Here is an 11,709-nt window from a genome sequence, read left to right as displayed (position 1 = left end):
TTCCACCTTCTCAGTGGCATTCTGCTCCCCACTCCTAAAATTGGCTTCCGTCTTTCATGTCACCTCATGGTTACAATGTGGCTGCTGCAGCTCTAATTATCACAACAGAACCTCTATCAAAGCCAAAGGTATGTGACTCCTAGTTTTGGCTTGGCTGCCTTAATAAGCTTTCCCAGAACTTCTAACCAATGGCTTATGTTTATATATATTTGATCTCTCGACATAGAAATTGGGGAATGTGTTTTTTGATTTGGGTGCATTGACAAGTCCAATAGTACAGAGGTCCAGTTAGTGAGACTTGGGATTTGAACCCAAGAACTCTGAAGCGGAACTTGGGTGTTTGTTTGTTTGTTTGTTTTTGACAGGCAGAGTGGACAGTGAGAGAGAGACAGAGAGAGAAAGGTCTTCCTTTGCCGTTGGATCACCCAACAATGGCCACCGCTGCAGCCGGCGCACCGCGCTGATCCGATGGCAGGAGCCAGGATCCAGGTGCTTTTCCTGGTCTCCCATGGGGTGCAGGGCCCAAGCACTTGGGCCATCCTCCACTGCACTCCCTGGCCATAGCAGAGAGCTGGCCTGGAAGAGGGGCAACCGGGACAGAATCCGGCGCCCCAACCGGGACTAGAACCCGGTGTGCCGGCGCCGCATGGTGGAGGATTAGCCTATTGAGCCACGGCGCCGGCTCGGAACTTGGGTGTTTTAACTGAGGTCTTAAACCAGGCCAAGTGCTCACCCCTATAATGTATTTAGATGTGGATATTATATACGTGTGTGCAGTCTGTTAATTGATAGGTAGGTAGATAGACAATAGAGAAAATATGGCACCATTGTCCAGCTAAGATTCATGGGAGTTCATTTTTCTATTCTATCTGTTTCTCTATAGGCTTCTTTCTTCAAAATGATGGGCAGTCCAAAGGGTCAGAGAATCCTTGAGCCTGAGACCCACAGAAGGAACTTGTGCCTTGTCTGATGCCGCCTCCCAGGAGGTGAGGTGTCCCTCCCAAGGCTCAGGCTCCGTGGGATCCTTCAGCCACTGCTGGATGCCCGCACTCCCTTCTTCCCAGAGCTGGCACGTGTGGCTCCTTCCCTCGTTGCCCCGTCCTTCTCTGCACCCCTCCACTTTCTGTTCCAAGACCACTGCCTCAGGGAAGCCCTCCATGCCTCTCCTGTTTTAGGTTCATAACATCGTGTATGGTTCCTCACCAGCTCTGCACAGGTGCACCTGGGTCATGGTATCCATGACGGATGTCTACACCTCTGCTGCCATGAACCGCACGTGGTGCTTACTGTGTCCCAAGGACTTTACCTTGCACAGAGTTAATGTCCACTGCAAGTCCCAGATCCACACGTCCAGACAGGTGCGATCTCTCCTGGGCATCAGACTGAGTGGCCCGTGGCAAATTGCGTCTGATGACTTGGATTATAACACAGGTGTCTAAAATGCAGCACATGCCATGCCAAACTCCTAATCTTACCTTGAAGGGTGGCTCCTCCCCCTCTGCTTCCTCTCCCAAGGCACAGCTGCACCGTGCACCCAGCAGCCTCCCCCGGAACCCGCACGCGTCTCACAACCGCCCGTCTGCCATCAGAACCACCCTCTCTCCGAGTTCTGTTTCTTCCAACTCCAAAACTCCTCAGTCTCCTCTCCTTAAGGCACCATTTCCCACCTCTGCAACCAAGCTGTGCTCAAGTCTTCTAGTCTGAGCCTGGAAACGCTCGCAGCACCGCCAGCTAGCAATGCAAACACACGCTGGCCTCGTGGGAAAGACCGGTGATGCTCTCGTGCTTTAAGGAAAAGGCCCCGGAAGACAGAGAGGTTAGCTCGAGGGTGGAGACCTGGGGTCTCCATCAGAGCTTTCATAGGTCCTAGTGGTAAGGAATTAGTTCATTAAAAAAACTTACTTATTTACTTATTTGTTCATTCATTTGTTTATTTTAAAGGTAGGATAATGGAGAGATCTTTCATCCTCTGGTTCACTTTTTTAAAAATATTTATTTATGTATTTATTTGAAAGTCAGAGTTACAGAGAGGCAGAGGCAGAGGCAGAGAGAGAGAGAGAGAGAGAGAGAGGTCTTCCATCTGCTGGTTCACTCCCCAGATGGCCACAACTGCCAGAGCTGGGCTGATCCAAAGCCAGGAGCCAGGAGCTTCTTCTAGGATCTTCTTCCCATGTGGGTGCAGGGGCCCAAGCACTTGGGCCATCGTCCACTGCTTTCCCAGGCCATCAGCAGGGAGCTGGCTCAGGAGTGGAGCAGCCAGGAGTGGATCCAGCACACTGACAGGGTATGCAAGCATTTCCAGTGGCTACTTAACCTGCTGTACCTGAAGCCTGAAATCTAGGAAACTAGTTTTAATCAAGGGACAGAAGACAGTTAAACCTTGGCCTCTCTGTTTGGCCAATATCTGCTCTTCATCTCTGGCTTTAGCCTTGGCCTTTGGAAAGAAAGCCAGATGTTCAAATGCCTGTGGCAGCGGCGGGCGGCCTCCCTGATATTTGTGCCTTGTCACTAATTCTGAAATCATGCAGGTTCCAGCGAAACTACGTGGCAAGCTTCCCGCAACAATTCCACCACTTTTCCTAGTTCTTTTATTTCTTAGCTACATATTCTTTAAGCATCCCTTCATCTGATGGTTTTGTAACATTTCTACAGAGAGAATGGAAAGATAAAATTCAGTCTTTCTTTTAACATGGTTGATTAACATTTGTTTTTGTTGTTGATAAAAACGGATTTAAACCCTTTTTTCCAGGGATGGATGTTGTGATGCGGTGGGTTAAACCTCCACTTTGGGTGCTCGCGTGCCATATCCAAGTGCCTGCTTCAAGGCCCTGCTTCTCCATGCTTCTGACCCAGCTCCTGCTAATGCACTTGGGAGGCAGCAAACGATGGACCAAGCACTTGGTTTTCTGTTACCAGTGTGAGAGACTTAGATGGCGCTCCTGGCTCCCAGCTCCATCCTGGCACAGCCCCACCTGTAGGAAGCATCTGGGGAGTGAGCCAGTGGATGAAACCTTGCTCTGTGTGTGTGTGTGTGTGTGTGTCTCCCTCTCTGTTAGTCTGCCTTTCAAATAAATAAATATTTAAAAATTTTTTCAGCTTTAAAACTCACTTTTGTTTCCAACATATAAATGTTCAGAATTGTTATCAACTTAGGGGAAATGTCTATGAAATTTTGTTCTCATATGAGCTGTAAGTACATGATATATCTCTACCTCAAATATATTCTTTTTTTAACTCTGTAATTAACACACATTTATTCTTAGGTGTTGAAATTTAACTGAAAAGTGATCCCTGTTAAATATAAGAGTGGGAATAAGAGAGGGAGGAGATGTACAATTTGGGACATGCTCAATCGGACTTGCCCCAAATGGTGGAGTTAGAATCGTGCCAGGGGATTCTAATACAATTCCATCAAGATTGCATGTACCAATGCCATCTCACTAGTCCAAGTGATCAATTTCAGTTCACAATTGATCACACTGATAGGTCTAAGAATCAAAGGGATCACACAAACAAGACTAGTGTCTGTGAATACTAACTGATAGAATCAAAAAGGGAGAGAACGATCCATCATGGGAAGTGGGATACACAGCAGACTCATAGAATGGCAGATGTCCTAAATAGCACTCTGGCCTCAGAATCAGCCCTTAAGGCATTTGGATCTGGTTGAAGAGCCCATGAGAGTATTTTAGGCATGGAAAGCCAAGACACTTTGGCAAAAAAAAAAAAAAAAAAAAAAAAAAAAAAAAAAAAAAAACCTAAATGAAGGATCTCTGCAAGTGGGATCCCAGTGGAAAGAATGGGCCATCAAAGGAGGAGGTACCTTTCTCTGAAGGGAGGAGGGAACTTCCACTTTGACTATGACCTTGTCTAAATATGATTGAAGTCGGCAAACTGAAGAGGCTCCCATAGCCTTGGAAACTCGTGACTAGAGCCTAGGGAGATTGCTTATGCCATAAACAAGAGTGTCAAATTGTTAAGTCAACAACAGGAGTCACTGTGTACTTACTCCTCATGGGGGATCTCTGTCCTTAATGTGTTGTCCAATGTGAATTAATGCCATAACTAGTATTCAAACAATATTTTACACTTTATGTTCTGTGTGGGTGCTAACTGATGAAAGCTTTACTTAATACATGCTAAACTGATCTTCTGTATATAAAGATAATTGAAAATGAATCTTGATGTGAATGGAATGGGAGGGGGAGCGGGAGATGGGAGGGGTGCGGGTGGGAGGGAAGTTATGGGGGGTAAAAAGCCATTGTAATCCATAAGCTGTACTTTGGAAAATTATATTTACTAAATAAAAATTTAAAAAAAGACTTTGTTATTTATTTGAAAGGCAAAGTTACAGGGAAGCGGAAGCAGAGAGAGAGAGAGAGGTCCTCCACCCGCTGCTTCACTCACCAGATGGCCCCAAAAGCCAGAGCTGCACCCATCTGCAGCCAGGAGCCAAGAGCTTCCTCCAGGTCTCCCACGTGGGTGCAGGGGCCCAAGGACTTGGGCCATCTTCTACTGCTTTCCCAGGCCATAGCAGAGAGCTGGATCAGAAGCGGAGCAGCCAGGACTGGAACTGGTGCCCATACAGGATGCCAGCACTGCAGACGGTGGCTTTACCCACTAAGCCACAGCGCCAGCCCCCAGATATATTCTTGATGGAAGAAAACTTCCATTTCAACTTGGTGCTGAGTGTGACTGAGCCTTTCACACCTGAGGGCTGTAAGAGGTGTCCACAGACTGGCTTCTGGCTCCAGGCATCTTCAATCTTTCGGCACCGTCCACATATATTCAGTGCTGGCTTTGTGAGATTATTTTCATTTCCATCCAACCTGACACTGTGAAGCCAAGTGACCCTTAGGAGGGCAGGAGTGTTTCTGGAAGCCATTGCAACAAATGCACACCAACGATAGCGGAGCCAGCCTTGCATGTGAGAAGGACTGCAAACCACCTGCTAGTCCCACAAGGTGCACCCAGGCCAACTCACCCTCTCCCTGGTCAGAGCTCCAGCAGGCCCGTGTGGTCCTGTGGTGCCACCAACAGAGGCAAAGTTAGAAAAAAGTGGAGCTCATTCATACACGATGGTAGGCTCCTGGGTTTTGTAACGTTTGTTCTATTCATCAGCTGTCTAAATGCATAACCTATTGAGATTTCTCTTCTCATTCAAGATTCACTTTCCTTCCTAATTCTGTATTCATAACTGGTATGATTTTTTCTGCCAGAGCGCCCCGAATTACATCAGTGTCAGGCCCCGAGGAAAATGGGTGTGCGTTTTGACTCGGAGAAGTTCAACACTCAGACATCAGGGAAACCCTGGTGACAGATGGTTTTTCAGGAAGGAGGAAGTCGAACCCCGAAGGAAGATTTGCGATTCAAGAGACCATGAAATAAGTAAGTAAATATCAATTACACCATGATCGTGTAATACACTGTGCTCACTGCTTTGGCTATTGCAACCCACGCACGTCACGGGACCCGCAGGTCTCCAGTTTCCCCGGGCACCACCCACTCTTACCTCCTGCTGGAGAGCACTCTGCTCACATCAGCGGGATAAGTGGACACCCGGCCCACTGAGAGCTGCAGCAAAACCTTCTGCTCTCCCATTTGTCACGTCACTGGCTGGGTTGGAAGTGGAGCAGCCGGGACCCGAACCCACGTCCATATAGGAAGCCGGCACTGCAGGTGGCGGCTTTATCCACTACGCCACAGCACCCGCCCCCTTTTGTAAAAGATCTTAACGGGCTTTATTTTGTGATTCTAAAATGTAGCGGTTCAGTCCGCGTTCCAAGGAGGGCAGCAGAAGAGGCTGGTTTTGAAGACAGAGAGGGACCGAGGAAAGCAGACGCAGAGCACAGAGCGAGCTGCTCATTCCGACATTACCGTCCCTCTGAGTCAGGGACAAGGACCAAGGGAAAAGTCACTGGTTAGCGCAAGGTTGCTTCGGATTCCTTTTTTTTGATCAGGATTTTTTTTTATCAGGATTTAGAGCTCAGGGAACCTCATTATCACTGCAACTGCTCTGCTTGGGAGTTTTTGCCATTTCTTTCACTTCTGATTTCCTGGAAGGACAGGTAACAACTTAGGCTTTGCAACTTGCGCTGTGAGTGACTCTGCTTCTGTTGTAGACTGTTGGAGCCTAGTACAGGAGCGCAGTCCAAACTACCAGCCTCCTATAATTTTTATCCAACACTGGGTTCACCTCCCAGTGCAACTCCTTGCACTCAAATTCTTTTTAATTATTTATTTATATTTTAAGGAATACAAATTTCCTAAGTACAACTTCAGGAATATAGTGATTCTTCCCACCATACCCACCCTCCCACCCACACTCCCACCCTTCCTCCTCCCTCTCCTCTTCCCAGTCCCATTCTCTATTAAGATTCATTTTCAATTAACTTAGTACACAGAAGACCAACTCTATGTTAAGTAAAGAGTTCTACAATTTGCTTACGCACACACACACACACACACACACAGAGTTTGAGAATTAGCTTTAGAGTTAACTCTCATAATACAACTCATTGAGGACAGAGGTCCTGCATGGGGAGTTAGTGCACAGTGACTTCTGTTGTTAATTTAACAATTAACATTCATGTATGACATCAGTGATCACCCGAGGCTCTTGACATGAGCTGCCAAGGCTATGGAAGCCTTTTGAGTCTGCAAACTCTGTCAGTATTTGGACAATTTGGACAAGGCCATAAGCAAGGTGGAAGTTCTTTCCCCCCTTTAGAGAAAAGTACCTCCTTCTTTGATGGCCACTTCTTTCTGCGGGGGTCTCACCACATGTAGAACATTTTTTGCCACAGTGTCTTGACTTTCCATGCCAGAAATGCTTTTATGGGCTTTTCAGCCAGACCAGGAAGCCTTAAGGACTGATACCACACTCAAATTCTTATCTCAGGGCCTACCAAGACCCAGGGGTTTGTTCTAATCTTTACTTGTCACTACACATGACACAGCAGTGCAGGCATGGCAGGTGCAGGAGACTGGGCAGGGCTTTGTCTGAGTCCGGGACACAATTCCAGAAGACAGTGGTTAAAAGAAAGAAGTTCCCCAGATGCATGAATTTCGGGAGAATAAATCTTTCTCCGTGGGGATGCTTCAGTCTGCACATTGGAACACCGGAAAGGAACTTCTTAAAGGAAAAGGCTCTGTGGACATTCAGAGGGAGGGGGCACTGCAACCTGACAGCTTGGCTACTAGAAGTCTCACCAGAGTGACCAGAGTGTGTGAGCGTTCCCCCAGCCCCACGCTGGCCAGTCTGTCCTGGGCAGCTGTGCAGGGCAGACTCTCCGAGACTCCGAAGCTGGGACCCAGCTTCCAGGGAGTTAAAGCAACCTGCTCCTGCCGCCTGCAGAAACCCCGGGGACTGAAAACAATCAGGATCCTCGTCTCTCTCCCCTGACTCATCAGAGGCAGTGCAGTTGGAAAGGCGTCTCCGAGGAGGGAGGCTAGCGTGCCTGGTTTGCATCCTGCTCATCTGGGAAGGGAAAGCTACCGCCCAACCCCTTCCAAGGCCCTGGACGCTGGACCAGCTGGCTCCCGGGGCACCATCCCCGTGGGAGCCACTCCCCTTACGGGGAGGAGCCCAGCCAGGTACTGGCAGCTTCCCAGGTTGTAAATAGCTCTCTGTTTCACAAGAGGCTTCAGACGGCAGCCCATGGCAATGAAGGAAGAGAATCGTGACAGGTTGCAGACTGATGCAGAGAGAGTCCTGCCCCGGGCCTGATGGTCTGGTGGGAGGAGGGCAGACCCAGGAAGAACTCTCCAGAGAGGCCCGAGGCTGGCAGGTGGTGAAGGCATCAAGGAGAGAGGGTGGAGCGCAGCACAGTGGGTGCCCTGGGGGACTTCCCGGTTTGTGTGTTTAGCATCCTGCCCCCACCCCACCCCATAACCCCAAGCTGGGGTCTGCGAAGAAAAATAACCTGGCCCACAACGGCATTCTTCCAGCTCCACTTGAAAGTTTGAAAAACCCCTGGATAGGAAAATAACCTCAGGGAGCCAAGTCTTTCTGCGCCTGGCCAAGCCCAAGACCCAAAATACACACATGAACACTTGGCTTTGAACCGGCCGCTGGACCCCTATCTGAGTCATCAGAAAACAAATAAAAAAGAGACCTAAACAAACAAACTTAATTGTGCACAGAAACACGGTCAGGTTCCAGCCTGGCTTCCCTTCTGTTTACGTTAGACGGGAGCCAATGCATGCAGCTTTCATGGCATCCAGAACAAGCAAAAATATTAGAAACAAATTGCCAAGGCTTCTCCCGCTTCCCGGCCTGCTCTACGGTGCACCACACATGCCAAGTCCTCCTCCACTTTTCTGCCTCGCCTCTCGCACCTCCCTCTTTCAGTCTTGATGGACAGCTGCCTGCTGCCCAGGTCGCCGGTGGACAAACAGCAAGCCTGGGTGGCAGTGTTGGTACCCAGTCATTGCCCTTTCACTTCCTCTGTCTTGGTAGAAGCAATTTTCCCAGCGAGTTGGGTCCATGTGGTTTGGTCGGGGTCTGTCTCACGTACTCTGCTTTAGGTGTATGAGGTCAAGGGCTGGCCAATCAGGGTCTCCGAGACTGAAGTAGGAACGGGCACTAAATGCATTATGGGCTATGGAGACCCCAGCCTGGGACTCCTGCAAGGACTGCTGGGAAAGAAACAGTGGGTTCTTCAGCTGGTGTATTGTAATTCTGAAGCTGCCAGCAGTCCCATGGACACCACGAGGAGAGAGCATGTCTGACACAAAGAAAACTGGACCTGAGTGAGAGAGGACTTAGAACTCACATGTCATCTGAGCCCCTGGATCCAGCCATGACTGAACACAGATCTATCCTGGACATTACCATAAAATTCAAAAAATAATATCCCCACTTTGCTCGAGCTACTTTTAGTTGGGTTGTTGCATCTTGCAACTGAATGACTCCTAACACACATAAACATGCACCCCTCAAAATGCCATACGGACCATCACTCTGGGTCTTTATTTATTTATTTCTCTTTTTGTCTCTTTCTCTCTCTCCCTCTCCCTCCCTCCCTCCCTTCCCTTTCTTCTTTTTACTTCTAGCAATGAACTTCTCAAAGGGAAGATATCTCTTCAGTGTATTTCAGTTTCAGTTAGGTGTCACATAGAGATCCAGAAGACAACCTACTTAAGCCCTGAGCCTCTGAGAAGTTCTGAAGTCTGAAGTTCAAGTCAACTCTGGCTTCCATTTACTTGCATGACGATGTTCCTCATAGTGCAGTGAAGGATGAGTGAATCACCTCCCCTTGTTGGCTCCCCTCCCCCAAAGAAAGCTTTTATTTAAGGAATACAGACTTCAAGCATTTCATAAGTATAACTTTAAGAATACAGTGATTCTTCCCACCATACCTGCCCTCCCACCCACTCTCCCACCGCTCCTCCTCCCCCTCCCATTCCCAGTCCCATTCTCCACTAAGATCCATTTTCCATTAACTTTATACACAGAAGACCAACTCTGTACTAAGTAAAAATTTCAACAATTTGCACAGTGAAAAACAGAACAAAACAAAAAAACTATTCCTCAACAGTCGAGGCAAGGGTTGTTCAAAGTCAGGGTATCTTGAAGTTCATTTCAGTTCTTTTTTTTAGAAAATTAATTAACTTTAACAAAACACCCAAGAATGACACATCTTTTGTGAGCACTTAGACATAGTTATAACACAACTTTTTGAGGACAGAGGTCTTGCATGGGAAGTTAGTGCACAGTGACTCCTGTTGTTCATTTAACAATTAACTCGCTTATGTATGACATTAGTGGCCATCCACGGCTCTTGACATGAGCTGCCTAGGCTATGGAAGCCTTTTGAATCCACAAACTCTGTCAGACAAGGCCATAAGCAAAGTAGAAGTTCTCTATTCAGAGAAAAGTACCTCCTTCTTTGATGGCCACTTCTTTCCACTGGGGTCTCACCCACCGAGGTCCTTCATGTAGGACATTTTTTGCCTCAGTGTCTTGGCTTTCCATGCCAGAAATCCTCTCATGTGCTTTTCAGCCAGACCAGAATGCCTTAAGTGCTGATTCTGAGATCAGAGTGCCATTTAAAACGATTGTCATTCTAGGAGTCTGCTGTGTGGGCTGCCCCTGACTGGCCTTTGATACCAAGAACAAAATCATGTGGTAATTACTGAGAAATTTCTTTGCACTCCTTGGCCTGTTCTGATGACCAACTCCAAGCATCCTGTTTTTTGTGAGGCTGCAGGGACATTTAAATGCCAAGGTGGGTCTCTGTTCAAAGCCTGTGAAGAGCAACAGCAAGTCCCTGCCAGATGAAACCAATGCAACAGATGACCCAGGGACATCTGGGGGACAGGGGGAACTGCAGGACGCATGGTGGGGAACTGCAGGATGCACGGCATCTCTTCCTTGCTGCATGTGTTGGGAATAGGTGGAGGTGTGGGCTGTTGCCCCCTCCTTCACTCCAGCTCTCTGGTGAAGAGTGAGTAATGGGGGAAGGCATGCAGGCAAGGGACAGGAGCCTGAGGAACCAATCTGAGTGAGTCTTTGGAAGTCATTCATTCTTAAAATTAATGGTCTTCTCTAAAGAGCTCCATCAAAGTGTGGCTCACATCACCCACCACAATCACCACTACCAACACCAGGAAGACTTCCTTTATGCTCCCACTAAAAGGAATCACTCCAGAGATGTACATTGGACTTAGCAGTTAAGACACTCATATCCCATATTGCAGTGCCTGGGTTCCATTTTTGGATCCAACTCCTGACTCCAGTTTCTTCCCAATGGAAAAGATGAGGGCAACAGTGATGGCTCCAGTGACTGAATTCTTGCCTCCTTCATGGGAGAGCTGGGTTGAGTGCTGGGCTCCTGGCTCCTGGCTCCTAGCTCTGACCCTGGCCATCGTGGGCATTTAGGGAATTAGAGAATGAGAGTTTTATCTTTTCCTGTTTCTCTGCCTATCGAAGAAAAAAAATGAAAAGGAAAAACTATCACTATTTCCTCTTGCTCTTGTGCACACTTCGATGTGCTTGATGTTAGAAGTTGTTTGTGTAAGGAGATGGGGAGGGTTTTTACTCTCCACAGTCTTCTTGGGGAAAGTGTTAGGATAAATCACTGGACTGGTTCTTTGGGACAAGGTGAAGCTAGTACCTAGAAGTACATGGTCGAGTACAGCTACAAGGTGCTTCCTTGCCTCACTTCTAAGCTGTGTGGGAAGAGAGAAATATTTTCATGGGGTTGGGGGAGCCAGGAGACATCTGCATTGCTTTGCCTAACAGAGAGGAGAGGAAGGAACTGAGAGGAGGAATTGGGGAGGTGGTGAAGGGAGCTGCTGGAGCTGGAGGCTGCACTGAGGAAGGGCAAGGGAGAGGAAAGAAAAAGTGCTCCTGGAGGTGAGCACCTGGGGAGCACTCAGGAGAACAGAACAGCTGGTGGGTTGTTTAAGCCAATGACCCCTGCCACGGGGTGACCGTGTGGCCTGAAGTTCACACGCTGGACATGAATTCCCTATGCCACAGTGATCGGGGGGTGCCTGGTAAGAGGTGGTAGATCATGAGGGCTCTGTCCTCAGGCATGGATTAATGCAGGTCTTTAGGGCATGGGCCAGTTACCACAGGAAGGGGTGTTGGAAATGCAAGTCTGCCTTGTCCTCTCACCCTCCCCATCCTTTGCCCTGGGATGATGTAGCACAAAGGCCCTCGGCAGAGGTCAAGGCCATGCCCTTGGATTTCCCAGGCTC

General features: G+C 48.2%; 1 long non-coding RNA gene across 1 annotated transcript; it reads left to right on the top strand.

Moving 5' to 3' along the window:
• Positions 1-34: 34 nt before the first annotated feature.
• Positions 35-9,288, top strand: LOC127490231 (uncharacterized). The gene is made up of 4 exons (XR_007918072.2): positions 35-128; positions 884-986; positions 5,220-5,388; positions 9,058-9,288. It is a non-coding gene; the product is annotated as an uncharacterized lncRNA (long non-coding RNA).
• Positions 9,289-11,709: the final 2,421 nt, after the last annotated feature.

The sequence above is a fragment of the Oryctolagus cuniculus genome, chromosome 2, assembly GCF_964237555.1.
Source record: "Oryctolagus cuniculus chromosome 2, mOryCun1.1, whole genome shotgun sequence".
Classification (NCBI taxonomy): domain Eukaryota; kingdom Metazoa; phylum Chordata; class Mammalia; order Lagomorpha; family Leporidae; genus Oryctolagus; species Oryctolagus cuniculus.
The sequence above is the reverse complement of the archived record's forward strand: the minus strand, read 5'-3'. Positions and strand labels throughout refer to the sequence as shown.